We start from the raw sequence: 26,745 nt of genomic DNA, 5'->3' as shown, positions 1-26,745 counted from the left end.
GCAGCAGCAGTCTGTAGGAGTGCTAGTGGCAGCCTGAGGATGCCGGGAGGGCAGGGCGCTTTGCAGCACGGAGGAGCCCTGAAGAGCCCACCGTACTGCTGGCACACGCCGGGAGCCTGCTCCGTGCTGTCTGGAGCGCAGGAAGGGGAGCTGGGGCACTTGCCCGGAGCAGTTTTGCGGGGAAAAATGTGAGTACAGGACAGGACCGACGAGGTTAAAGAAAAAGTCCAACCACAAATACCTAGCGTGTGCAGATGCTCTGTTGGTTTTATTTTAAAGACAAAACAGCCCTTCCCAAGAAAAGCACGCGCCGGTGCTACCTGCGGGTGAGCTTTTGTTAGAGGGCAGGAGACCCGCCACAGCCCCACGATGTGCCGCCCCCAGCGCCGCTCGCCCCGGGACGGGGGAGGGCGGGCAGGGGCGCCGCCGCCACACCGCCCGCGACCGCGGGGGCTCCCGGTCGCCCCCTGCCCTCGGCGGGGCGCGGGCCGGGGCTGCGGCTGCGTGCGGCGGGGGCGGGAGCGGGGCGGGAGCGGGGCGGGGCCCGCCGGGAGTCAGCTGGGCGCGAGGGGAGAACGCGGCGGCGGCGGGCGCCGTTAGCACCGGAGCCGGCGGCGGCAGCAGCGCGGACAGGCAGGCAGAAGTTTTCTCCGCAGATCCCTCCCGCAGCCCGGGGACGCCTTGCGGAGGCGCGAACGTCCCTGTTTGCGTTGGGTGTGTTTTGCTCCTTTTTTTTTTTTCCTTTTTTTTTTTTTTTGACTTTATTACCTTTTTTTAAAAAACTGTATGTTTTTTAATTTTTTTTTCAGTTTTAATTTTTTCTTTTGTTATTGTTGGTTTTGAGGCGCGTGGTTCGGAGAGCTCGCTCTCCCCCGCCCGCGCCTCACTCCACCGCGCCGCCCGGAGGATCCCCCTCCCCGCCCGCGCTCCTGTCCCCGCCACCGCCGCGCACGACCCTTCCCCCGACCCCCTGCGCCCGCCCCGAACTTGGCGGGTGTGCGGCGCCCGGCGGGGACGGTGCGGCCGCCTGCCCGCCCAGCAGGTAAGGGGCCGGGGGGCGGCGCGGGGCGCGCAGGGGGGCGGTGGCTGCCGCCCCTGGGGAGCCGCAGCGGGGTGAGGCCGGGCCGGGGTGGGTGAGGGCTCGCCGGCTTCTCTGTAGCGGAGGCCGGTGGGAGGAGGAGGAGGAAAGCAAACTTCCTTTTCCTGGGGCCGCCGGCGAGCCCCCCCTCCCTCCCTCCCCACAGTGCCCGCGGGGAGCGCCCCTCGCCGGCGCGGAGCCCCCGGGGTCGGACGGGGTTCGGCCGGCGGCCGCGGGGCTCGGGAGATCGGCCCTTTTTCCCGTCTCGGGGCTTCCTTGCCGCGTTTTGTTTGCTCGCCTGCTGCGCGCCTCGCCCCGGCGGTGCCGGGAGCCGGGCTTTCCCGTCGCCCCGCGCTGGAGGAGAGCGAAGACCTGCCCCGCCAACTGCTGGTGGTGCTGCTGCCGCCGAAACTCCCCGGTATTCCCCCCGCTCCGTTTAGGGTTTGCGGGAGGGCTGGCGGATGGGCAGTTCGCAGAAATGCCACCCCGGGGTGATGCCACCTTCCTGCTCGTCCACGGCGGGGATGTGCGGCGGCAGCCGGGCGATGTGTGCCCGCCGGAGAGCGGCCCTGCCGAGCCCCCGGCCGTGCCCACAGCCCCTCGCTAGCCCGGGAGACCCTCCCCGGGGGCGGTGCGGAGCTTCTCCTGCCCCAGCTCCCCGCCGGGGAGAGGCGGGCACGCATGGCTCTCATTGTATAACCCTGGTACTGCAAGCCGGGGCTGAAACTGTGGCATCTTTATAAGAACAGTTTGCTGTTAATTGGTTTGGCAGATGAACTCCTGCACAATCCTCTTGCCCGCTTCTGTTGCTCGAGTGCCAGCGCCCCCTCCCACCCCTTTCCCCCTTTTCCCCGCTTTTCTTTGAAGCGTCGCATAACTCTGTATTGCCAGCAGGATGGAAAGTGCTGATTCAGCAGCCAGGAGCCCCACTCCATCTGAAGTGGTGGTCTGCCTGAAATGCTCCCATTTGTTGAAATGAGAACATGTGTTGCTGGTATGTCAAAGCAGCATTGATCAGGTTTTCTAAAACAGACCCAAAGAATGTGCTTTGCTTTTCTCTTCACCAAGGCAGAATGAATTTGGCGTTCGGGCAAAGGAGGAGGGGGCAGGATACAAGGGATGTGGGCATCTGCCCCCTTCAGTTAATGCTTCGAAGGGGCAGCTGAAATTGTTTTGCCTCTTAAAGGTTCTTATGTGTTTTAGCGGAGATGTTGTGGGATGTGTAGCAAGGATGCATTAACACTCTAGCTCCATCTATTCCTGAGTTCTGAGGCTAGTAGTTGTACTTACAGCTCTCGAAAGGGTACAGAGAAGGGCAACAAGGCTAATCCTAGGATTAAAAGGAGTGAGTTCTGAGGACAGGTTAAAAAAAATCACCACAAACATGGAGATTAGAAAACGTGCTTGGAAAAGGGGTAATATGCTTGAAACTTTAGATGTGAGCTCTGGCTGTGCTTCATGATGCTTTTGGGGCTGAAGCAGGGTGCAGGAGCAGGATGCTCTTCCCATGCTGTTAGTCTTCCTCCAGGCTTGACCTCTCGGAGCAGCGTAAGAAGGAGAGCTGTTCCAGAGCTGTATTCCTCTGGCTACCTTTGTACAGGTATATGTTAATATCAGAGCTGCTTGGGTTTTCTTTCTCTAACACCGCACTCTTTTTTAAGATTCAGTGCAGCGTAGGGTAAACAGCAGAGCCTGAAGAGTACTCTTTGGTAGCCTTCCTGCAAGCAGTAATCCAGCAGAGCAGCAGACCCTGACACTTGCCTCTGGTGCTCATTATACCATGTTCTGGTCTGATTTATTTTCTTCACTTGGACGTTATTTGTTCTTAAGTAGGTCTTGTTTGCCCTGGCTACATATTAAAGATCTTGTGGTACTTCCATGGTTTTCCTTGGTTTTGTTAATCAAACTATCCCTTCTCTTAGCGCTGTGTGAGTTGGCTTTTATCCTCACATACAGCCACACCTGGGTTTCAGAAGTGTGTTCCTGTGTTTTTTAATGCATAGTCCAAAAGCTCTGCCTAAATGCAAAATGGATTTCTGCATTTCAGTTCTGCTGGAGTGTGTAGTGTGCGCTCTGTGAATAAAACAAGTGTTTGCAGCCCTCTATCTTGCAAGTGCTTAAATGACTCTACAAGAATCGTTAGGAAGGTTTTTTAGAAATCTTTGGTCATGTTCTCATCTGTGCTTGGGATGTAAATGGGCAAAAAGTATCTGGACCTTTCTGGCAAAGGTATCCTTCCAAGGCAGGGAGTTCCCAGCTGGCAGAGGAGAGGCATAGCTGGGTCATGCACTGCTTCTGCCAGCAGCTCCAGAGTGTTGCGCTGGGAATTTGTTTTCTGACAGCCCCAAAAGAGCAGATGTCCCTCTAGACTATGAGCCACCATCAGCTTCCTGTGGTGCAGGTAGCAGTGGCAGCAGCCAAACTGAGGGTCTCCTGGGTGGTGTCACTCTGGGTGGGACCCTACTGTTTCTCCCTTTTGCTGTGCCTCTCTGCATGCGGTTGTGGAGGTGATGGTGCTAAATGAGGTCAAATTTCTAGGTATAACTTCTGCCTAGACCAGCTCAGTTCTGTCTTAAGAAGTGTGTGTATACATTTGTGTGTGAAATGCATTCAGGTGCTTCTTCAGACCACTGAAATGTGGGGTGGAGAAATAGGTGGAGGGGTGCCTTTTGATGTCCAGTGCATTTGTATGCATTTTTAGGATGCATTTAAGTATTGGCTCAATTAAAATTTTCACTGGTTGCAGAAAACACTGTGGTGAACCCCCTTACTATTTTCTGCTGGCCTTTTTATTCCAAATCTCTGAGTGGTCTTTATTATTGTGGTCAGGAGAAAAGCTTCTCTTCACTTTGTGCTAACATTTCTGTCCAAACTAAGACTAAGGAAGCCTGCTTTTCTTTGGATTTATCTCAGCTAGGAGAGTGTTGGTGCCAGTTCACAGTGCAGTGTTTCTTAAGTGTGCCCACCTGGCCCAGTGTTTTCATAAACAAGGAAGATAACTCTTGAGACCTCTGCCTCTGTCAGGCTTGCATGCAGCTTGCCAACTGGCTTGGCTACAGTGTGATTGCATAAGCCTCCTTCTGTAGGAAAGCAGGCTAAGAAGTTAGGATTGTTTTTCTTGGAAACTGGACCTGCTCCTGGCTATGTCCAAAATACACCAGTTGCAACTCTTTACCCAGGGAAATCTAGGAATGGAGATCCTTTACCAAAAAGTTGAAACCCCACAGTCATTTTTAGGAAAATTAAAAAGGATGAGGTTGCCAAGGAATCCCTTTATTAGCATTGAGCTTTATTTACAGGTTTGCTATCTTTACATTGCCTGCTGGTCAGGAGAGCATGTTGCAATCTAAACTTGGATGTGACAAAATAGTCTTGATTCCCATTGCTTTTTCTCCCAAACCAGCGGTTGTTTTGAAACATATTATTATGAAGTAAACAGATGCCACTTCACTGACTTCTCTTTCTTTATACATGTTGAACTGTGCACTTCTGAACTAGTCCCGTGCCAGGTCTTTGCTATTCTCATGCCATCTGTTGAATTGGATAGCAGTTCTCCCTTTTGCTCAATATGGCTCCTCTGTCGCATCGGGAATGTGGAGAGCACTATCCCAGAGAGCCAGATTCCACTATGAGAGCATCATTAAAGAAAACTGTTCATCAGTGCAAGGCATCCTGTCTACAGACAGTCTCTTAACATTTTCAGTGATGAAACAACTAGAATAGCCTGGCTTTATAAGATTTGGTTGGATATATTTGACATTCCCTTTACTTATATGCTTTATTCCCCTGGATACCATCTTTTCAGAAGGTTTGTGTGTAAAGAGACAGACATACTCTGTTTTTTGTACATTCATCTGAAAATGGTGGTTATGGTTTCCAGCAGCTTTTGGACTTCAAATGTCCATACGAGCACTGAATATCAGTGCCAGGGTATCCTGAAACTTTGTAATAAAGAGATGTTCATATTCACACTAATGTGCAACCACTGACTGAAAACTTCCCTCCCTCTTTGCCTTCCTAGGATCTTCCATAAGTCATAGATAGATCAGTTCATACAGAGGGCATGACTCTCAGGACTGAAGGCATTGCAAGTTCATCCTCTGCTTTAGAGTAGTGCCCTTGTGAACAGTTCCATCTTTCCTGGTCTCTGTAACAGAAAAGACCAGGGACTTGTGTTTAATGGTGAGGAGTCACTCACAAAAATATGAGATTATGAGCACTGGGTGAGTCACTTTCCCTTAGAAGGTGGCAGCAGCTTTATGGCTGCTGCTTGGGTTTTTACAGGCAAGCAACCTGTAGTGGTACTGACCAGAGACTCAGGTGTGGATTGAACAAAATATAGTCAGGATGAAGAACGATGGTTTCTTCAAAGCCCAGCACTAATGCTCATTTACAAGTCAAGAGAGCTTTTAATGAATCCTGCTAATTGCATCCTAATTAGTTAACCCATAGGGAATGCAGATTGCCACTCCTGAATGGTTGCAGTAAAAGCCGTCTCGAAGATCAGTTGTTTTAAAGTGGATGGTCTTTTTAGCAGAGTAGGACACCTTCTTCCATATCATGGATAATACAACATAAAACTACTGTAAATTAGTGGGAGGGACCTTCTTCCTGAATCCTTTCAGAAACAGTTGGTAAGTCATTATATCCGTGGGTATCAAATGATAACTTTGGAGTGAGTAAAATGGTAGAGGAAAATGTGTAGTTCTCTGACATATGAAGTAAAATTACAGCTTATATCAAGCTTGTAGATTGCCAGACTAGATTTGGAATAATCTAGGCACATGGCATGAAAGTCTACCTCATTAATACTGAGAGAGGTGAAATGTGTCTCTTCTGGAATTCTGCAGCTTTCAAGACTACTGTCTTTGGGATTATGCTGTTTCAGGTACGATGGGATAAAGGCATATTTGCTAGAATGGTTTGACCTCTTCTTGGAGAAAGGATCAGCAGTGAGAAATTCCCCCTTTACTGCATGATGATGGAAAAGACTCTGTTTATTCTTTCCTAAAGTGAGAACTGGGGAGAGGATGAGGGGGGTTGAAAGTCTTGATTATATTATGCTGTGTATTTCTGAAAAGAGCTTTGGGACAATGGTTGATAGTCACGGTCCTTTGCAGAGGTGATGAGTGCCCTGGGAGCACCACAGCCATCTCTGCATTCTCTTCTTGTGGGCAGATGCTGTAGAATATCTGAGAAAGAAAGAAACAGTGCCCTGTTTCTGTTGTATTCTTTTGTTGGACTCCAGGGGAAGACTACAAGAGCTTTTCCCATTATCTTACCCTCCTGCTGTTGAGCTGTCATCCTTAGGCCAACAGCAACAAGTTAGGCAGCTATGTTGATCTTAATGCCCAACAATTGTGTTAATGGTTGCAATATTAACCATTGGACAGTTTTGTTGCTCTAGCTGTAATATTCAATTTATTTCTTAGCAAGTCTGTTTCAGCATTTTGGAGGCCAAATCCAAGGACCATGGGGACGTTCCAAAAAAGACTGTTTTGCACAGACAGGGATGAATGGGGTAATTGTAAACACATGTTTGGTTAAACCACTGGCAAACCAACCTCTCATTCTTCCCAGCCTCCATCAATGCCAGCTTCTACTAGCTCATAACAGGACAAAAATAGGAAATGACTTTCCTGGCAGACAAGCCATAGAGGAAATACCATACCATCCTGTTGGAATAAACCTATAGCCCAGTGGGAAGGAGCTCTCCTGCTGAGCAGCAGTGGGGACTTCTGCATTTGTTCACACAGTAAACATTAGAGCGTGGTCCTTCCACTCCCTTCCCGCTCTTGCTGCAAAATTTGTGTCAGCAGAGAAATCTGAGAAACTGAGTGCATCCAAGCTGAGCCTGTGGTTGCTGAAGGCAGCTAAGTAAGGGTGGATAATACTCCACGAGACCAGTATCATTCTTCCATTATGCATCCCTGGTGAGAAAATCAATAAGCAGGGAGAATCTGTAAGTCTCTGGAGTCTTTTCATGGTGGAGATTAGCACTTGATGAACACTTAGAGATTTCTTTCAGTGCCCAGCATCTAAATTCTCCCTTTTGATGACTTGATCCAGTGGCTGAAGCTCTGTCCAAACTCATGTTGTTGGTTTGAAACATAGACTAAGTTTTCAGAAGTTACTTTTATACTTTACTTAACTTTATTTCCAGCTCATTTTCAGGTATTAATTTAAATTTTGAAACTGGGAGGAAATGTCATCCAGATCTCTCTCACTGCTGATGTTGCCGTTAGTGAACTCTCTGTGGTTCTGTGATTCTGATTTGACACTTAAAGATATTTTTGGTGAGGGAGTTGCAACTGAGCTTTGTGTCTGTTCATGGTTCATATATTTGTAGATGTCAAAACTAACTGGCAACAAGGATGTGAGTCCTTTACTAGAGAAAAAACTGCTAGAAAAAATTTCCCAGATACTGACTTTATTGGAGCATGGTAGGACTAGAAAGTTGTATATTAGAAAGGATTGGAGCAGAAGTTTTCAAGGCTGAAATAAAAATGGGGTGGTGATTTTTTTTTTTTCCCCTCCCTGCTTTCTTCTTTCCTTCTTTTCCGTCATGTTCATGTCTGCCAAACTACTAGGTACGGATTCACATAGGAGAACGTTCTCTCTCCTTAAATGGGAATTGAGAGAGGGGGTGAGAAGGACTGGGGGAAGGTAAAATCTGTAGGTTGGTCTTGCTTAGTGTACTGTTAAAGCTCTGAGCATCCTTGGAAAGGAATGAGGAGCTTTTATTATATCAAAGCACAAGTGTGGAATTAAACTTCAAGGAGTTGGAAAAGCTAAAAATTCAGAAGGCTTTGGCACAAGACAAAAATATCACAAGCTTTCTTAAAAGGCCTGCTTTCCCTTCTGGCTCAAATGTATTAAAGTCCATTTAGGAGAATGTTAAGGGAGAAATATGTATTGCAAGACCATCGATTATTTTTGAATTAATGTCTTGTGGGGGATCATTCTTCATTCTAATAGCTGCTCGTGCTGACATCACCCGAGATGTCAGGGGATTATGTCAGAATTCAGGCCTTGATATTGTGCAGAACAATGGCTCAAGTGCTGGCAGATGCTTCCTTGGTGGGTCAGGTTGCTTTTGTTTATCCTGTCCATCTCTGACTGTGATGTTCCAGTTGCTGTACATGGTCACAGCAAGAGATGTAGTAAACAATTTCCAAGAGAGGCTTATCTGTGCAGTATGATTGTGAGGACAAAGTACTTCTTGCCTCTGCATCTTATGCTAGAGGCAGATTTGCCATCATCTAGATGCACAATGCATGCATTTTTAACGCTTTATGAAAAAGCTCACCAATTGTAACATTGTTTTCTTTTGCTTTGTTCTGTTGTTTGTTGTATTGTGTTTGTTATTCCAGGAATTCTGAACTGAAGTCAAAAAGTTGAGTCCAAAAGAGGGTGGGTTTGGTGGTAGAGGTTTTTTTCCCCTCCCTGTTCTTTCAGCTGGTTTGTTGCTTTTTGTTTTGCCTTTTTCCCCTCCCTGGGTGTTGGGCACCTAGCTTTAGGTTTTAAATTATTATAATGAAGGCCCTTGTGGTTTAACCTGTCATGCAGCTAAACACCATCCAGTTGTTCACTCACTTTACCCCCACATCAGTGGGATGGGGAGGAGAACTGGAAAGAAGGCAAAACTCCTGGGTTGAGATAAAGACAGTGTATGGGACCTGAAAAGGAAGGTAAAATAGTAACGACCGAAGAAGGGTATACAAACAAGTGATGATTATTGTAATTGCTTACCACCTGCTGGTTGATGCCCACCCAGTCTCCAAGCAGTAGGCCACTGCCTCTCCCCAGTTTTTTTTTCAGCATGATGCCATGAAGTATGGGAATATTCCTTTGGCCAGTTGGTCAGCTGTCCTGGCTGTATCCCTTCCCATATTGTTCACCCCAAGCCTCCTCACTGGTGGGGTGAGAAAATGAAGAGCTCTTGACTTGGTGTGAACACTACTCAACAATGACTACAACATCAGTGTGTTATCCGTATTATTCTCATCCTAAATCTGAAACACAGCTCTGTACCAGCTTCTAGAAAGAAAATAATCCTACCCCAGCTGAAACCAGGACAGCCCTGTGAGGGGAAAGAAATTGAAATAGCCCTTTATGATGCTCTAGAAATGAGTAGACTGGAATGTCACAGTCCATGTGCGATTTTCGTGAACTGATTATTTTGATATACTTTACTGGTAGGCTATTATAACATTGCATGTAGTCATCGCATTTAGCAGTTGAAAAGTTTTTGAAGAGGCATTGTGATTATTTTCCAAAAGGCTTCAAGAGAATTGAGCAGCAAGACTATGAGATGAGCTGTAGGAGTGGAGAGCAAATGCTGTTCGAGTTGCTGACATCTCTAATGTGTACTCAGACTCATTTCACATTCGGCTTGCATTTTTTTGTTCTAGACATGATGCTAATAAAAGTCAGGAAAAATCTCTGTGGAGTTCCTTGCTAGCAAAGGTGGATTACACTCTTAACACATGGAAAGTCAGAGGAGCAAAGGCTGTTGCAGCTGATGCAGTTTAGGTGTGTGGTAACACTTGTAATGCCCGGTTGAGTTGTTGTATAATTTTCTTCCCCATTGTGCTTTGAAAAGCAGTTTTGATACAGCCTTCTGTAGGAGAATGGCATTGCAAGCTGTCTTGCTAGTCTAAACCTTAGGTAATTTTGGTAAATGTGTAATTGATCTTCATTTACTTGGAAATGATTCCACTTCTCTTCCCAGGAGCAGGAGAAGTTCTCAATGGTGTTTGGAAAATGGATGATTTGAAAAATTCAGTGAAAGAGTCCTGTGCTGTAACAGCCTGACTTTGTTTTGCTTGTATTCGTCTCTGAGAACTTCTTGGGTCCTTCATGTCCAACAGTCCAGCTCTTCCTTAGCAAGATTTATTCCCCAGGGGGTCTCATTTAAAATTCACATGAGCTAAGGTGACATATCTGTGGATGACGTGAAGTTGCCTTTCAGGTCAATTTGACAGTGCTTGGAAGAGTTTCAGGACGACAGCACATGTGCAGCTGTCAGAGAGGCAGGTCAGTTTTATCTCTTTTAGTATTTAAATAATAATTTTTTTTGTGTGTGTGAAAGCTCTACAATTTGAAGAGGTGAAAAAAACCTTTTGCTGGGAAGAGAGGCACATTTTCATTTCTCAGAGGACGTGGGCTATGCTAAGAGCTGACTGCTACCAAAAGCTGACAATGTTTTGTTGGAGTGTTTGGGTGTCTTCCCGTGGGCCAGCTTGGTGGTTCACTATGTATGTGCATGGCTGACTGTCTGACTGGATAGGAATGCTATCCTGTGTACTTGTTTTTTCTGGGATTGACTTTCTTCTGGGTTAAAGGATGGGATCAGTTCTTGAAAGCATGTGATGGGGCAGCCGAGGTGAGGTGATCTTCCAGGGAAAGGAAGAGAAATGAGAAAGAGGAGAGTAGATCCTGTCTCTTTTCAGTGGCAGTAAACTGCTGGGCCAGCTTGGCAACCCATCAACTTTTTTGGTTTTTTTTTTCTTTGTGAATTTCCATAAATCTTATGGAACTACACAAGCAAACAAGCTAAAGACTAAACCTGGCTTTGTAGAGGGTCTCCAGAGCCTGCCAGTATTTGCAAGGTTTACCTGTTGAAGGGAGTTTTCTACAATATGTGGGGTTAACCTTGTGTTTGATCTCTTTGCTGCCCTGGAATGTGGATCAAATAGATGTTGTGTTTATTCATGTCTTTTTAATTTTACTTCTTTTTCTAATCAAATGGACCTGTGGTGCTGGGTTGTTTTCTTAAACTGAATATGAAATGTGTCAGTGCTAGGTGGGGTTTTTATTGGGCAACTCAGCCGTAACAAAAATGTTACTCTTGCTCTTGTACATTTAAAGAAGATAAAAATAGCACCTTCACAGTTTCAGGAGATTATGTAAGGTATGTGTAGCTGTATCTTATAATATGATCGTCATGAAACACAGCAACTGAGGAAGTAACTGGTAATAAATCCATCATTATTCATATTATGAAAAATAGTAAGCATGCAAGCTGTTCAAACACCAGAGATTTGGTTGACTTGCTCTGAAATGTAGTGGTAAAACATATTTGTTTCAGACCAGTTACCAGCTGAAATGTTTTTTTTTTTTTTTTTCCCCTGGAATGTCTCATCTGTTCCCAGTCTTAGAATCCCAGAACTGCCTGTGAGCTGGTTCTGCTCTGATCAGGAAGGGTTTCTGTAGCCAAAGTCAAATGAAGGCATTTGAGGTGACTGCTCTGGTATCTGCTGGGAAATGGCCTTGATGGCTGTGGGGCAGATGTTGCCCTTGAACACCTGGGACTCTTGAGGGGCTGCCTTGGAGCTGCAGTTTCTCAGCCATGCTAAAGCTTGTCTGCTTTAGCCTGAAAAAATCCCAACCAAACAACAACTCCGCAGACGGAAAACTGAGTTCTTCTGTAATTTCAGTTATTATTCTTGTCTGTGGTATATTTGGAATGATTGTCGGGGCAAGGTGACGTGTCATGGATTTTCTTCATTTTACCTAACAGACTTTGGGAAGACTTGGAGTTCAGGTTCTTGGGTTCAGGATTGCACAGCAGTGACCAGGATTTCTCTTCATAAGCATTTTTGGATAATTTTTCCCATACCTTTGGCACAGAAATGATTGAGTTTTGACTAGCTCAGTCCTTCTGGCTGGATACCACTTCCATTGTGTGTGGACTTTTGGATGGATGGAAGAAGAGATCTTTTCTCAGCTTTTGTTGCAGGGACTTGCCTCCATCTAGAAACAGTTTCTGTCTTTTGCAAGGTCATTTGGAGAGTGACAAAATGTGTATTAAATGTTCTCCCCATACCCTGTGTTTTACTTTGAGCACTCTTCAGCTGTTGACTGAAGTTCAGGTTTTATAGCAGATACTACTTATGATGCTTCAGTTGCTTGGCATAGCTGTGTCAGGTTTTGGGGCTCTTGAGGTGAAGGAAGTAATGAATGAGCAGTAATTTCATGGGCACACTAATGTGGTTGTGTACAAATAGCAAGTTTCTTCCTCTTTTTGGGATAGCTGGCCAACTTGTATGCTTGCTTTCAGCCATGTCATATCTGTACTGACTTTGGCAGTGGTTCAGAGAAGGTTCATCCAGCCAGAGAAACATTCATGGGACAAGTACTTTTAAAAATTAATTGTTTTATTTATTTTTCTAAAGTGTGTGGGGACTGAAGCTTTCTTCCTGTGTGCAACTGTGGCTTGTCTAAAGTCAATGTTTGACTACAGACCAAGTGGTGTGGTCAGAGTGAATTTTTTGCCTAAACCTATGTTAGAACCATAAATTGTTGCATTGTGTGGATAATGATGCTTTCATCCAGTACTTGGTCTTATTTACCTCTTCTTGCCAGTATCCTCTAATTCTGCAGTTGTGACTGTGAAGCCAAGCGAGGAAGTGTGTGCTTTTTGTGAGGAGCTCGAGAACTCTTTAAATCCTGACTTAGTGTCTTGAAAACCTGGAGGTTTCCAAAGTGGAATGGATATGTACACTGGATATATTACTATATTATAGAGCCCTTTTATGGTGTCTGAGGGAGGTATATCAGCTCTGCAGTTCGATGCATGCTGATTCCAACACTTCTTTGGAATCCCTGGGACCTTAGGATGAAGTCTTTCAGCTATGTGGTGTATGCAGGGCTGGTTTGTGTTGCAGTTCTGGATGGGGCTGGGGGGCTGCTGGGCTTAGTGGTAGTGTGGGAGCTTTGTAGGGGTGGGGCTGAGAGGCTTGGGGGAGGGACCTTCAGGTTAAGTCTTCCTAGAGTCCTCTGGGATCCTTTTAAATGCAGCGCTGTAATGGGGTGACACAGGATGCCTGACACCTTAGCCATGTCAAGTGAGGTCTGGAGAAAATCAAGGGACTGAAAGGCTTTACTAAAAGTGATTTTCACCTGAGATGTGCTGTCTCTGAAATCCATTAGCAGTTTAAAATTAACCAAATATTCTAGGTAGCTTAAGTGAATTTTAATGAATTTCTGCCACTTTTATAAGAAGACTCTATTTACAAACTTTGTTGGTTTAAGTACAGCCTGGATTACAAGTGTTTTGTTTTGTCAATGGAGATGATTTCGTAGCATGGCAGTAATCTTCCTAAAGGTTTGCCTGGTCAGTGAAGAACTAATGGGATTTGTATAAAGCAAAGCAGAGCAATCTGAAGTAGCTGTATCCTAAAACTGACCTGACCTATAAAGCTTTGAATTTTCGTATCCTCTGCCACTGGGAAACACCACCAAGTCTGTTCTTTTGCATCATGTAAGAATTGAGCCATCCCATTATTAGGGAGGAAAAAATGAATACAGGCAAAAGATCTAAAATTTATCTAAGAGTATAAATGAAGGCCAACTAAAAATGGTTGGATTTTTATTTTTTACTGTGATACATACTGAAAAAGAAATATCAGAAGCTATATCAGTCTGTTTTTGGTCATTAGATTAGCAGTTTCTAAGTGACCTCTCTGCTCATATGTGTGTTTTGTAACATTGGGAGGGGAGAGAGGAAGCTGCTTTAAAGGGGCCATGCTGAGAAACTAGAAGAGAAGGCGATATTGATACAGCTCAACTTTTTCATCCCCTTGATCTTTTGGAGGTTTTTTTCCCTTCTCATAGTGCACCCATTTCTCAGCAGTGTAGGACGAGAAGGAATTAAATTGACTTCCATCATCATGTGTGGCTTTCTAGTGTGATGTAGAGAAAAGGCAAAGTAGGCTGTGCCCCCACCCTTCTCTGGTGAAGATGCTGTGATGGGTGGGGGAATGTCTTAACTCACAGCATGGCTAAATCATGGCTCTGAAAATCATTACTGATATGATAATCCCTTTGGAGTAATGCTAACACTTTCTTGGAGCTGCTGTGAGGCATCTGTATGAGAAAAGCCTGCAGTTTTTGGTGGATGTTTTGCCTGTGTGATGGTTTTATTACTCTGTGTCAGCTCCCACGTCCCAGCTCATGGAAGTTAAATTTTCTCAGAGATGATGGCTTCTCCAAAGGAGGAAGTGTTATGAAAAAAATGGGGAGAGAAGGAGTATTTATACCACAGTGCATAGTAAACATCCCACTTGTGATACAGGTAGCTAAGTTGTGTCTAAAGCTTCACCTGGGTTTGGTCCTGGTCTAAACCTCAAGTGTTACTTTGGAGTGAATGTTTATGTGCCGTGTCCTGTGGCCTGGTGGCCATTTGGACGGTCAGGGATTCCAGAGATAACCACCTGAGCAAAATGCTTCTGCTGAGTGCAAACAATGGCACAGTTGAACTCCATGAAATGGCAATGTGTGCTTACCTTTCTTGACTTCAAGTGTCTACACCTATGGGTTTTATATTTTAAAACCATTCTATTTTTCCTTCTTCTATTTTCCAGCCCTGTTACTATTTAGGAGTGACTAGTGCTTTGCCTTTGGGGACTGTAAGCCTCATGGTCCAAGATCCCAGTATCTGCTGTTGTAGATCTGCAAAGTGGAGAGCAGAGGGTCATTCCTGATAGAGAGGGATGGGCACTGCCACTAATCCTGTAAATCCACTGTGGGTCCCTCCCATGCACAGAAACCTGATCTTAACTCCTGCATCTTAACATCTACATCTCCTTCCTTTGCTGTGATATTTACATATAATTCCTACTTCTTTAAACAAGAGGGAGTTGGCTCTAGTCAGATTTGAGGAAAGCTGCATGAGCTAGCCTTATGAATATTTATCTTTGCATCAGCATCTTACTCAGGGATACTCGAGAAAAGATGACAAATGACTGTCTTTTTGACATACACAATATAAAGCAAATGCAATTTCAAAGCCTCCCTTAAGCTTCTGTGGCATGCTTAAATATCTTGCAGTCGCACAGTTAAAGGCAGAAATAATTCTTGTACCCTGGATTTGTGAGATTTGTGAAATGCGTATCTCCAGCTACTTCCATTGATGAATGTGGTGGTGGTCAAACTGGTGTGTGGGGAGGGGGGGGCTGAAGAGAGAAACTTGTCTGAATAAGATGATAGTGATTGCAGCTATGTCTAATCAGAGTTCATTTCCTGTAGATATTCCCAGAGGTTTTGCATAGTGAGAACAAATGCAAATGCAGTTTGGAATACACTGGTGCTCACAGTCCATGAGCTAAAAAAAATTGAAGAGATTGAGGTTTTGTTGCTTACCCCTGCCCCCACCCACCCCTGCCCAGCTTCCAGAGATGCTTGCTACTGAGTAAGTGTAGTGCCAAGCTTCAGAATGATAGGATTGCACCTTGCAGTACCTTCAGAATGATAGGATTGCACCAGTTAGTTGTGCTGGTTATCTTCCACCCTCTTCTGCAAGAAGAAATTTCTCTATTCCTTGTATCCTTCAAACACCTGACAGGCAGCGGAACCATGAGATTTTGATCTACAGCTTGTAGACTGAGGCTAAGCATTAAAAAATACACATGACACTGTAGTCAAAGTGATGTTTCTGCTATTTGTTCTCCAGAATGAGACTGAAGAACAAAATTCATAGGGCTGAGGGGATGGCCCATGTGTCTGTCTGTTGTCAGGTTCTGGTTTGTTTGTGGGGTTAGGATATAGCCAGATCCGTGTATCAACAGAGGGGCAAGTGTCGGTGTTACGCTTCTTGGAAAGGTATTTTGACACCTAAAGTTTTTAGTTGGTTGGGGGTTTTCTAGTTTTTTTTAGGACCAAGTCCTTTCAGCCCTGAAGAGTAGAGTAGATATGCAGCATGTTGGTATTCTTATTTGGGTACTGTGCTTTGAGAAAAGAGAGGAGACAATGCATCTGAGACAATGCTCATTTTTCTTGTAGCACAGTGCTAGATCTGGAGAGGAGACTTGATGCAGGTAAACTAGTCAATGAAAAGCTGGAGTGTAGCTGTGTTTCTGATGGCAGCTTGGTGGCAGTGGTTGGGGAAAACTGCTTATTGTTCAGTCTTGGGTATTGACTCACTGTTTTTTTTCCCCCTTGAGCAATTTTAACTTGGTGCTTCTCTTTTATCTTTTCCCTATGCCCTCACTCCACCCAGTACAGTAATGTTTTCCTAAATCTTTGCTTTTTAAACGTGTTTCTTCTGAAATTTGTGGGCATGGAGAAGATACTATTCCCTCTTTCTTTGCAGCAGGCTTTCATAGATTTGAAAGATTTCATCATGACCCTTACTTTTGCTTCTTTTGGCTGAGCTCCAGTTAATTTTGTTTTTTCTTTTTTCCTCCCAGATGTCATGTTTTTCTAATTCTGTGATGTTCCTATTGCTTTTGCTTGGATTCTTTCCAGTTGATCTTTTCTGAAATTTAGTGAAGATTGGGTACAGCTTCATGCTGGAAGCTTTATCAGCCACAAGTAGAGCAGAACTGGTGCTTCATGATTCTCACATATGTTCCTCTGTACGTTCCTCTATGGCATTTGCCTCTTTCTCAACAAAGAATTTTCCAGTTTCTAAAACTTGCTTTGAATTAAGTCTTCCAGCAAGCTGAAAACTTTAAGTTAGCAGCTTCCCCAAGTTTAATAAGTATCATTTTTTCTTTCATTATCTAGATCATTAGTGTTAGAATAGTGTGGGACCAGGGCAGATCTCTGCAGAGGTTATTCAGAATGTCAGGCTATTATGTGAGTGTTTCAATTTTTTCTGACGTTCCAAGCAAATCTAAGTCAGTGCAGTTGCTCAGTCACTTTCAAATCTGCCATAAGATGACTGTTTGCATTGATAACAGTAAGACAAAGCTTTCTTATCTTTTTGTGAGAATGCAATTTGAATCTTTTGATGTGGTTTTGCTAATGTCAGGATTCACATTCAGTGTCTATTGCTTCTGTGTTCCTAAAATACATTATTCTGACATAGTAGCATGTTGAGTTGGTTTCACTTAGCTTATACATGAACAACCAGTTTTTGTTGAGTTCAATCTTTTATTTTCTTCTTGGTGCTAGCAGATGGCTTTAATGGCAAATGTGTGAATTAAGCAACAAGTATCATTCCTAATGTTTTTCTTTCCACTCTTTTCCCCTCTCACTTCTGTAGGAAATTGCTGTTTGCCATTCTCCAGCCTCTGCTACCTTGTCAATCCACTATGGAGTTTCAAGAATAACTGCTTGTGATTTGAAGCTTTAAAAAAAAAAAAAAAGACAAGTTGATCCTTTTCTTTTAAATCTCCTTTCTCCGATCATCACTAGCAGTAGTTTGGGTTTATTTGTTTGGGTTTTTTTTTGTTTTGTTTTGGGTTTTTTTGTTGTTGTTGTTGTTTGTGGTTTTGAGGGTTTTTTGATTGTTTCGTTTTGTTACCTTGTAGCTTTTTTGAGAAAGTGATGAGTTGACAGACCTTTCCCTTAATCATTATTTTATTGCTGTGGAATTACAGAATCAGTTTTTGATGTGTCTTGTTTCACTTTCACTTACTTTGCTATTGCAATAATTGTCTGCAGGCTGTTGCTCTTTTAGAGGCGTGCAGCCTTTGCTTGACCTCTTTACCTAGCAAGACAGACAGACAAACTATTGCTTGCTTTTTGTCATGTGTGGGCAGCAGCAAAGCTTAAATATCTTGGGTCTGAGGATTAACTAAAAACTGAAGATGAGAGAGAACGAACAGTCAGTGGCAGAAGCCTCTCTTCAAACACAGAGCAAGTTCTTTCATCCAGAATCAATATACTGAAATGGTTAAAGGGCAAATGCTAAAAGGCATTCAGCTAAAAGGCTGAATTTTTTGCCTCAGCTCTTTTGTCAGACTTGAGATTGAGAGCAACATCTAGTTGGTGCCCCTGATCAGCTCAGCCATAATTCAGAAGCCAGGAAAGGTTTTCCATGTATTGCTTCTGCTACTGTCTGAGGTTAGAATAATTGAAAATAGAAAGTACTGAAATATACTGATGAACCCAAAATGCCTAGATAATGATAGGATAAACTAAAGGCTTAGTCTTGTGTCGCCACCAGATCTAGAATGTGTTGGATAAGGGGATGTTGACAGAGTGGAGAGAGTGAACAATGCTGATGCTGTTCACAAAATAAAACCCTTCTGAAAAGGAACGTACAGTTTCAAGAACAGATGGTCTAGTGGTAATAGAGACTAACAAATTTTTGTTGGCTGGCAGCCGTCTTTCAGGTTAGAATTTTGTCTTTAAAGCTCTTTCATAGAGTTGACTTCCTTGCTGCAAAGTACTTGGTGAAAGGACAGAGTAAATTCCTCCTGGGACCTTGTTCTTCCTGATTTAACAAAAACGAGATTACAGTGGAAGCACAAGGTGAGGGACAGTCACGGTGACAGGTAAGGCTTTGTTGGAGCAGCCTATGGATATTTTGGATTTTATTCTGCTCCCTGCACTCCAGAATTAGCATGCTGCAGGACGGTTGTCACCCCTGTGATGGAAGGTGGGAAGACTGACTTGGAAATATGCACAAGTCTTGCTTTGATCATCTCATTTCTTCTGCAGAAGAAGCATATTGTTTGTGAGACAGAGCTTACATAATCCTCCTTCTGTGGTGTGTGTAAACATATTTAACACAGGCCTTTTGTTTCTTGACTAGTTTAAATTTAATCCATAGTGTGTGTGCAGTGTGGAAGGGGACAGAGCAAGGGTGAGTTAGAGTGCATTTTAGATTTATCCTCTCCTTCAGTGTCCCAGAACTTGTGTGGATGCAAACCAAGCAAAATGGAGATAAAACAATCCCGTTCTTATCTTCTATCTGTGCCCTAAAGACAAAGTGACTGTCTCTAACTAATCAGTGGTATTGCAGCCCTCAGTCTTTCCTTGTCGGGTTGCTTCTCTTGTTGCACAGTAGCTGGGAGAGAGGCTGTAAATGCAGAATTAGCATATAAGCCTGTGCCATTTTTGGCTGGCTGTTAATGTTTAAAGTCTTTAAAGTCGCCCACCAAAGACAAGGCAGAAGAACAAACGTTGGCCTGGGTATGTGGCATGTGTGTTCTTGTTTAACATCGGAATTTCTGGTATGGCCAGGGATGCATGCCAGCTTTGGCAGTACAGGGCACAGTTCAGATACTTAAGTACTGTACTAAAAATAACAGGACTATTTTAGACTGGGACCCAATTAGGGAGAGAATGACTTGTTGCTCTGCAATAAGTAATCTGAAGTAGCAGGCAGGCTGCAATGAGCATGTAAACTCGGCTGTTTTGCTTGTGGAGCTGCCAGTTTTGACACTGCTTCCTCACTGGTTTTGTTAGATGCTTTTCCAGAGGTTAAATTAAAAAAAAAAAACAAAAAAAAAAAACCGAGAAAAACCCACCCCAAAATGCTCCACTTCTAAAGGCAGGCTTTATGTGCTTTAGTTCACATTTTGATATTGCAGTGTTTAATAGCATTACAGCTCCTAATCCTCCAGTGCTGGCTTGGGAAATTCCTAGAAGGCAGGGAGCAGGAGGTGAGGAGCAATGCTCTCTCTCCCTGACACACTGATTGAGCTTCACTCTGCCACACAGAAGGGGCAGCAAGGGTGAATTTGGGCAGTCAAGGAGCAGAGGGGCTGTTTGAAAACAATTGTTTTTTCCTTGGTTTGCCTCCTGGGCATGGAGGAGAAGGGGAGTATGGTTCCTGAAATTTGTTGCTGCTGCTGTTGTTGCTTTTCTGTGTCAAGAAGTACAGTGAAAATAACTTGCACATTTAACCTCCTGAAACAAAGCATTAGTTTACACTTCACTGGTTTCTCTCTGATGGTTTTATTTTTGGTGATGCTGCTGGCTGCCACCTTCTATTAGATCGCTTGGATTTCAGTGAAACAAATCAGAGGAATCTGCATTTCTCAGTGCACAGTGTGTGTGGTGTGATGGGGAAGGGACAAGCATGCTCCAGCATCCGAATCCTCTGGTCCTGGAGTGCTTTCAAGTGATTGGCTGCATCTGATCACAATTTTCTGCCACTGATCAGAGTGGGGTTGTGTATGAGGGAATGCTTTATGGAGCCTAATGCAAATGCTGTGTCGGATAGACTTGAGCTGATGCTTGAGATGAAAGCAAAATGCACCTAAAATTTCTATTTTTGTAGACATCTTTCTAGCATACTATTTTGAGAACATGAAAAAGCCAGAATCTTTCTGGTGTTATGACTCTCATGCTGTTTTGAAAGTAGCTCTACTTTTTTTTTTCAAAACAAAAAGCTGATGAGAGGTGTTCAAGGCTTTGTTCAGCTATGGTCTCTTAGCAGCTTTCAGTATGGTGTTAGCCTTAAGTTGTGATTTTTGGGAGGACTTAATCATGTTTCCTTAATTATGCAGGAATCGTGTTCTTTAAAACCTTAGATTTCAATTTGCTCTTGTCTGACCTGAAATGCAAAGGAGGTGTCCTCCTAGAAGCCAGTTATGTATTCATTGCTAAAATGTATTGCATCATGGATGTTGTAAACTTCCGGGGAAACAATGGGACGGGCGCTTTGGCCGAGTGGATCATGTTGTGTGCTGTGGAGAGCCAGCATTTTGGTGTGTGCTTGTCAGCTTGTGGGCTACTTGTGTTCTTCCTTCTGCATGCTGCAGCAGCCTGCAGGACTTGCTGGTAAAAGTAAATGTTACGTGGAGGATGCCTAGCAACTGTAGTTTTTAGGTCTGTGCCTAATTGTTAAAGGTGCAGATCTGTTAGATGGGTGCAGTGTTTTCTGGAGGATGCAGTGTGGCAGTGCTGAGGTGGTGCTTTGGCACCACAGGGATGTGGCTGTGCCTCCAGCTCTTCTTCACCACCGTCCCCATTAGGTTAATGTCTAGCACCCACAATTCTCAGCCAGGAATATTAATTTAAAAAAGAAAAATGTTAATTTGAATTGCAGTTGCTTAGGTAGAAAGCCTGCTGGGAGTTTTTCTCTGCTTCTAGATCCTTCTGCTTCCTGGTGAGCTGTGCAGTTATCTGGAGTGTGCACATCTATTACTATCATTGCCATTCCTTATGAGCTTTCCCCAGCGCTTGCCTAAACTATTATTATTATTTTAACACATTCCTACATCCAGTCACCCTATGGGAAAGATTTTCAGGTTTCCTATCGATTTCAGATAATCTGAATTTTCCTTTTGAGAGGGAGTGCTTATTCTCTGTGCACTTTTTCCATGTTCTCTATAACTGACTTGATGTCTGCCTTCTTTTCCTTCAGCTGTCTCTTTTTTGTGCCAAATGATCCAGGACTGTTCGTTTCTGCTTTAGGAATTCCTCTTCTCTGTACTCTTTCTAATTCTGTTTTACCCTTTCAATGTCATAACAGCCCACAGTTTTCAAGGAGTGGGTGTGCCCTGGGTTTAATGACTTGTCATGATTCTGCTTTGCTTGTGGCAGTTCGTTGATTCTTAATACTGCATTTCCTTGTGAGATATTTTCTGCTTTTTTTTCCCCTTCCCTCCCTCTTTCCTCTAAGATGATACTTCAAGCAAGACTTCAGACTCCTGACACTTAATTCAGTGGTACACGCAGGCAGGGTTATTCTTCTAGCACATTGGCTTGAGTTTGTGGAAATTAAATCAGAGTTGCCCTTTTGGCTACCCATTTGCCTGTGATCATGAGATCCTTCTGCTGTGCTTTGCATGAAGCTCCAGGTCTGACTGAACACATTATACTGCTGACAAACTTTGTGTCACCTCCCTGGTTGTAACATTTCAGAGTCCTGAAGGATATGTTGAAAAGAATGGCTGCTATGGTAATTCTGAAGACTCCTTGTATGGAAGAAAGTCTCTGTGTTTTCCTACCTTTAGCTGTTATCCTTAGGCTGGGTGCTAAGGGGGGAAGCACTCCTGCAAGCTACAGCAGCTCAGGTCCTTTTGAGAGTCCCTAGGGATAATGCCCACTTTTGTCTCATTCATGCAGTGTCATAAACTTTGGGTGGATTTGAGTCATAACTTCTGCAAAAGCTGTAGTGACATTTGCCCATGCCATCTTATTGATTATTCGTGTCTGTGTTATCCAGTTTTAGTAGGTCTTTCAGAAAAGAAGTTTCTTCCCGATTTTCAAGTTCCCTGAATTTACCTTGAACTCATTTCTAAAAGCATGTAGTTTAGCATCTTTTGTGCTATGTCCAGATCCCTTTAGGTGTGACAGGGTATATGCAGCAATTAACAGCTTGGTAGTTTGATGTTTTCCTTTTAGACACCTTGGCTGAATTATTTCCATTGTGCAGTTCAAAACAATCTTTTAATACTGCTCTTAAGATGTAATGTGTGAGCAGTTATTTAGTATACACTTTGCCTGGTTGGCTTATCTATTTTGACTTGTTTTAATGAACAAACGTAACATCTCTTAAGGAACTAAAACCAAACCAGTCCTTACTTTTTCTTTCTGTCAAGAATCCTTGGAGACGTTTGCGGTTGAGTTTTGATATGAAAGGTGGGGGAAAGACTTGATTTCCTGTATTTAGCAGCAGAGCTGGTAGCTGATGCCATTCTAGTCTGGTCTTTGAGTTAAGTCTTGTGCCCCAAGTTCACTCTGGGCATTTGCTTGAAGGCACCATAAACATGAAATTGATCTTCACTATCTTGACTTCTGGGGCTCCTGCCTTAGATTATAGGGCATGCCTGCATCAGTACATCCTGGGTTTAATTTCTGAATTTGGGTCCCTCCTCTGCACTGCCTGGTCTCAGATTACTGGGACAGCAAGTTAACATCTTTGAGTACGCTTGGCAGGACAAAGTCAGAGGAATGTACGTCTTGGTTAGAAAACGTAAATCATCAAGTTTTGCAGCAAAAAGATGGATAGAAAATTTCCGTACCTGAGTTAGAAGTCAGGCAGGCTTCCCACCAGCAAAAGAAAAGACTTGGGAAGCTCTCATGTATATTTTGCAATGTTTCTAGCACATTATTAAATGATGCTTTCTTGTCCAGTCTGAGAACTTGTTTATGAAACCTAATATGGCCCTGTGAAACTCAACACTTTGCTTCTTAATACTACAGCTTTAGTGATACTGGATGAGGTGGACAGGGTGCTTTGTGTATTGGCTGTTGCAGGCGTCGTGGAGGCTGAATACAGCACTTCCTTCGCTGGCACTTGGAGGCTTCACCCATTCCTGGGGAGGGGCAAGAAATGTCCCATCTCAAGGGTCAACCCTGTAGCAGATGCATCCTTAAAAAAATAAATAAAACAGCTGAGTCACTTGTTCATTCTTTTGCTTCCATGCTGCTGGCCAGTCCCAATACCCTTGTATTTCACGCAGGAGGGAGAAGGCAGACAATACTGTCTTTTATTATTCATACCCTGCAGCTCACTATCTCTTTCACAAAATACGGATGGCGTCTGTCTGTCTTCACTTCATGGGAAAGATTAACAACAATTAAGGTCAGCAATTAAGGTTGTGAAAACCTTTGAATAACTGCAACATCTGTTCTTATACTAGAATAAATAAAATAAAGCTGAAGCTCTAATTGCCAACAGAGTACTTGCTCGTATCTGTTTTGTAATTGTGGGCTTGTGAAATTTGTATTGTTAACTGGTCCCTTGCTGGCCACCATCACTGGTCAGCAGTCAGTGCAAGCTTCCACGCTTTTCCCCAGAGCTGCATGCTGAAAGTGAGGGTGTTGGATGAGAAGTGGGAACTGTGTGTAAAGTGAGGGAGTGTTGCAGTGGGAGTCATGTGGTTCCTGAGTTGGGTGTGGGATGTTGTCAGCCCCTTACCTTGGACATAGCAGTTCATCCTCTGAACTTCCCAGTCCATTTCAATGTCAAATAAAATCGTTTTTCCTAAACTGCTCTTGACTCTGACTGACTGTTTTTACTCTTACTTTGAGATAGAACAGGGTTGTTGATGGGAAAATTACTTTTTCTCAATTGACTGTCTTTTTTTCATAAGCTCAAATTTGATGGCAAGAGGGCGCCTGAGTGGTCTGAGATGGACATTTTTAGAAATAGTTATTTCCAGTGCTGCCTCAATGCCTGACTTGCATCAGAAAAAAAAAAAATACAAGTTAAAGAGAATGTCCTTAACTTCAGTTAAGACCATTCACTCAGGTAAGGCAATTTTGGTATAAAAGAATGTTCCTTGAATGGAACATTGACTGTCTGATGAATGAAGTAGAACATTCAATTTAGAAGGTACCTATAGTGATCATTCAGTCCAACTGTCTGACCACTTCAGGACTGACCAAAGGTCAAAGCATGTTGTTAAGGGCATTGTCCAAGTTCCTCTTAAATACTCTCAGGCTTGGGACATTGACCATTCCTCTAGGAAGCCAGTTCCAGTGTTTGGAAAAGGACAAACATTTCCTTCTTGGTAAAGGAAATGTTTGTGTGTATCTAGTCTGACTCTCCCCTGACTCAGCTGTGGACCATTCCCACACATCCTGTTGCTGGATATCAGGGAGATGGTTTCTGGTAATGAATGACACATTTGCTTCATTTTGTCTGACTATATGGGGTGATTTCTTAACTTGTCTGCAGTGCAAATGGTCAGCAGTGTTGTACTTTCCATCCAGAGAATGAAAACTTCAGTGCTGCTCGAGTGCCAGGAGCTGGAGCCTAGTCCTTCTTGGCACATGTGGCCTCCACAGAAGGAGTTGTTTGTATTCCGACTTGGCTCAAAAGCAGAGTCATTCTGCGCTTTCCAGTTGTCTTTTTTGGTGTTTTTTAAAGTGGATTTTATTAGGCATTTAAACTTTAAAAGGTTTAACCTGCCTAAGACGGATCTGTGTTAAGACATAGGGATCTATTATCAAAGTCTGGTAGGAAATCAGCCATGTCTTTCTATCCCTTAGGCCCTGGGGGCGACTCAGATGCTTGTTTCGTGGTGTGCTCAATATTTCTTCTCCCTCCCCATGCATTGGTAGTGATTTTCTATAATCCTGCATTTCTTAACTTGAGCTGCAAAGTCTTTTCCGACCAAGTGCTGCTACTTGCTGTCATGGGAAGAATTATATCTGTGTCATTCCTGCTGCTTGCTTGTCCCACTGAGACTGACTGGAGTGCTGGGTTAGGCAATGTGTTGTTGCATTTCTGCAGGAGCAAAGTATGAGGGTATGCCTGCAGCTCTGGCAAGACAGGGAATTCTGCAGCTGGAAACTTCTCTGGGAACAGTGGCTATCATCACCTGCCACAGAAAGGAGAGCACTTCTTGATGGAGCAGCCTTCTCAAATCTGACTCCTGAGAGGCATCCACCTTCAATAAACTTCTTCTTCTGTCTTGTGTTTTGGAGAGAAACATTTTGGGTCTGTATAATGAGGAGGTTGTCATTTAGTTAAATGGGATCGTCCTCATGAAAATTGTGCTGCTCATTTTAGGCTGGTGACTTATATAAGTTCCTGGACTAGAAAAGATGCATAGGCAAAGATGTTGGAGGAAAAAAATGTGATAGTTTCCAAGGCATAGTACAATTTATCTAAGACCAGTTATGCAATAAAGAGGAGAGAATATTGGGCATTGGGAGCAAATTCTGTGGTACTGCTGTCAATTTGAAGGAGATGGGGACTATTACAAGCTAGTGATTGCTGAGATCTGTAAGCATCAGAGCATTAGGTAAAGGGAATATTCTCCCTCTTCCAGTGACAGAAAGTAGCATGAAAGCCTGTGGGAGGTATTTGTGTAAAACAGGCAGTTGTGTGAAGCCATCTCTTCATGCAGAGCTGGTTTTTAATAAAATAGAACCGCTAATTAGCGAGGCTGAAATGAAAATTGAGACTTTTCTGATGAATCTGTCAAATTGATTGTATTAAGGATGCGTGAATGCTTTTATAGATCAAAATACAAAGTAGCAAAAAAAACTTGGAATTGTTATTTTATCAATTAACAGTGGCAATTAGAAATTCAAATTTGTGATATTCACAGAGGCTTTTGCAAGAGAGCTTATCTGCTCCTTTGATAAACATTTTGTTTTATTATACTGCAGTGTATTTTGGGAGAGGGGGAACTTTTTGGAAGAGCGAAGTGTGAACAAAATCTCTGCATCAAACAGTGAAAGAAACTCAGGGAAGGGAACTGAGATGTTTTTATTTTTCATGAGGTCGACTGAGTTCTGCCATGCCATCTTGCATTCTGTGCTGCTGTTAAAGGATCTCTTCACCTAGAGTTCATAGAGTTTACAGGCACATGTAAGTGCATGTGTGTAATGTGTGTATAAAATATGTATTATACATATAGACACACTGAGTGAAATTAGACCCTAAACAATGATGGGAGAAACTGAAGCTTTGTCAGGATTTACTTCTGCAGTACAGAGACCAAAAGTCTGGAGATAGTGCATGACTGGCCTTGTCCAGTGGTGCTGAGAATTTGAAGTTTCAGGGCTGTACACTGGGGAGGGATTCCTTTGGCTGTTTTTTGTCTCCAGATCATGGATGGCTACATCTGGACCAGTTTTTTTAATTCATGTTGTTGTCAATGGGAAGAACCAGGTGCTCCAGTGGTGTGCTTCATTGAATTGTGTGAGTTGTAAGTGGCTTCTTGAGCTCATCTCATGCAACCCCAGCTTTCTGTGACGTCCAGATAGCTGCTGTGACATGAGATGGACTGTACATAAGGAGAGCCAGTTTCTCCTCCCTGACTGATGTGGCAGTGCAGGCGTGTACCTTTCTCCTGTACGCATACCACCACCACCACCTAGGGTATGTGACTGCCTTCATATCCTGTAATAGGGTTGTGGTCAGCTCCATGTGCAGCCTGGATGTTGATTTGCTTCTGTGGGCAGTGTACTACAGGCCTTTGAAATGATGTTGTGTGTGGGGGATACTTACTCGCCGTCTTCTCCCTCCTTTCCACTGCTGCCGGTACCAGTTGGACAGCCTTGGAGGTGGGCGA

General features: G+C 43.7%; 1 protein-coding gene across 5 annotated transcripts in view; it reads left to right on the top strand.

The window, feature by feature from the left end:
• Positions 1-569: 569 nt before the first annotated feature.
• GRB10 (growth factor receptor bound protein 10) overlaps positions 570-26,745 on the top strand; it is a 144,878-nt gene continuing 118,702 nt past the window's right edge. For 3 of the 5 annotated variants that reach the window (XM_050970361.1, XM_050970359.1, XM_050970356.1), the window contains exon 1: positions 570-714. The gene's annotated coding sequence lies outside the window, so the exon portion shown is untranslated. Of the gene's footprint in view, positions 715-983; positions 1,043-1,310; positions 1,497-26,745 lie in introns of those variants that run through there. The other 2 variants (XM_050970357.1, XM_050970358.1) reach the window with 2 other exon arrangements.

Source organism: Serinus canaria, chromosome 2 (genome assembly GCF_022539315.1).
Source record: "Serinus canaria isolate serCan28SL12 chromosome 2, serCan2020, whole genome shotgun sequence".
Classification (NCBI taxonomy): Eukaryota; Metazoa; Chordata; class Aves; order Passeriformes; family Fringillidae; genus Serinus; species Serinus canaria.
The sequence above is the reverse complement of the archived record's forward strand: the minus strand, read 5'-3'. Positions and strand labels throughout refer to the sequence as shown.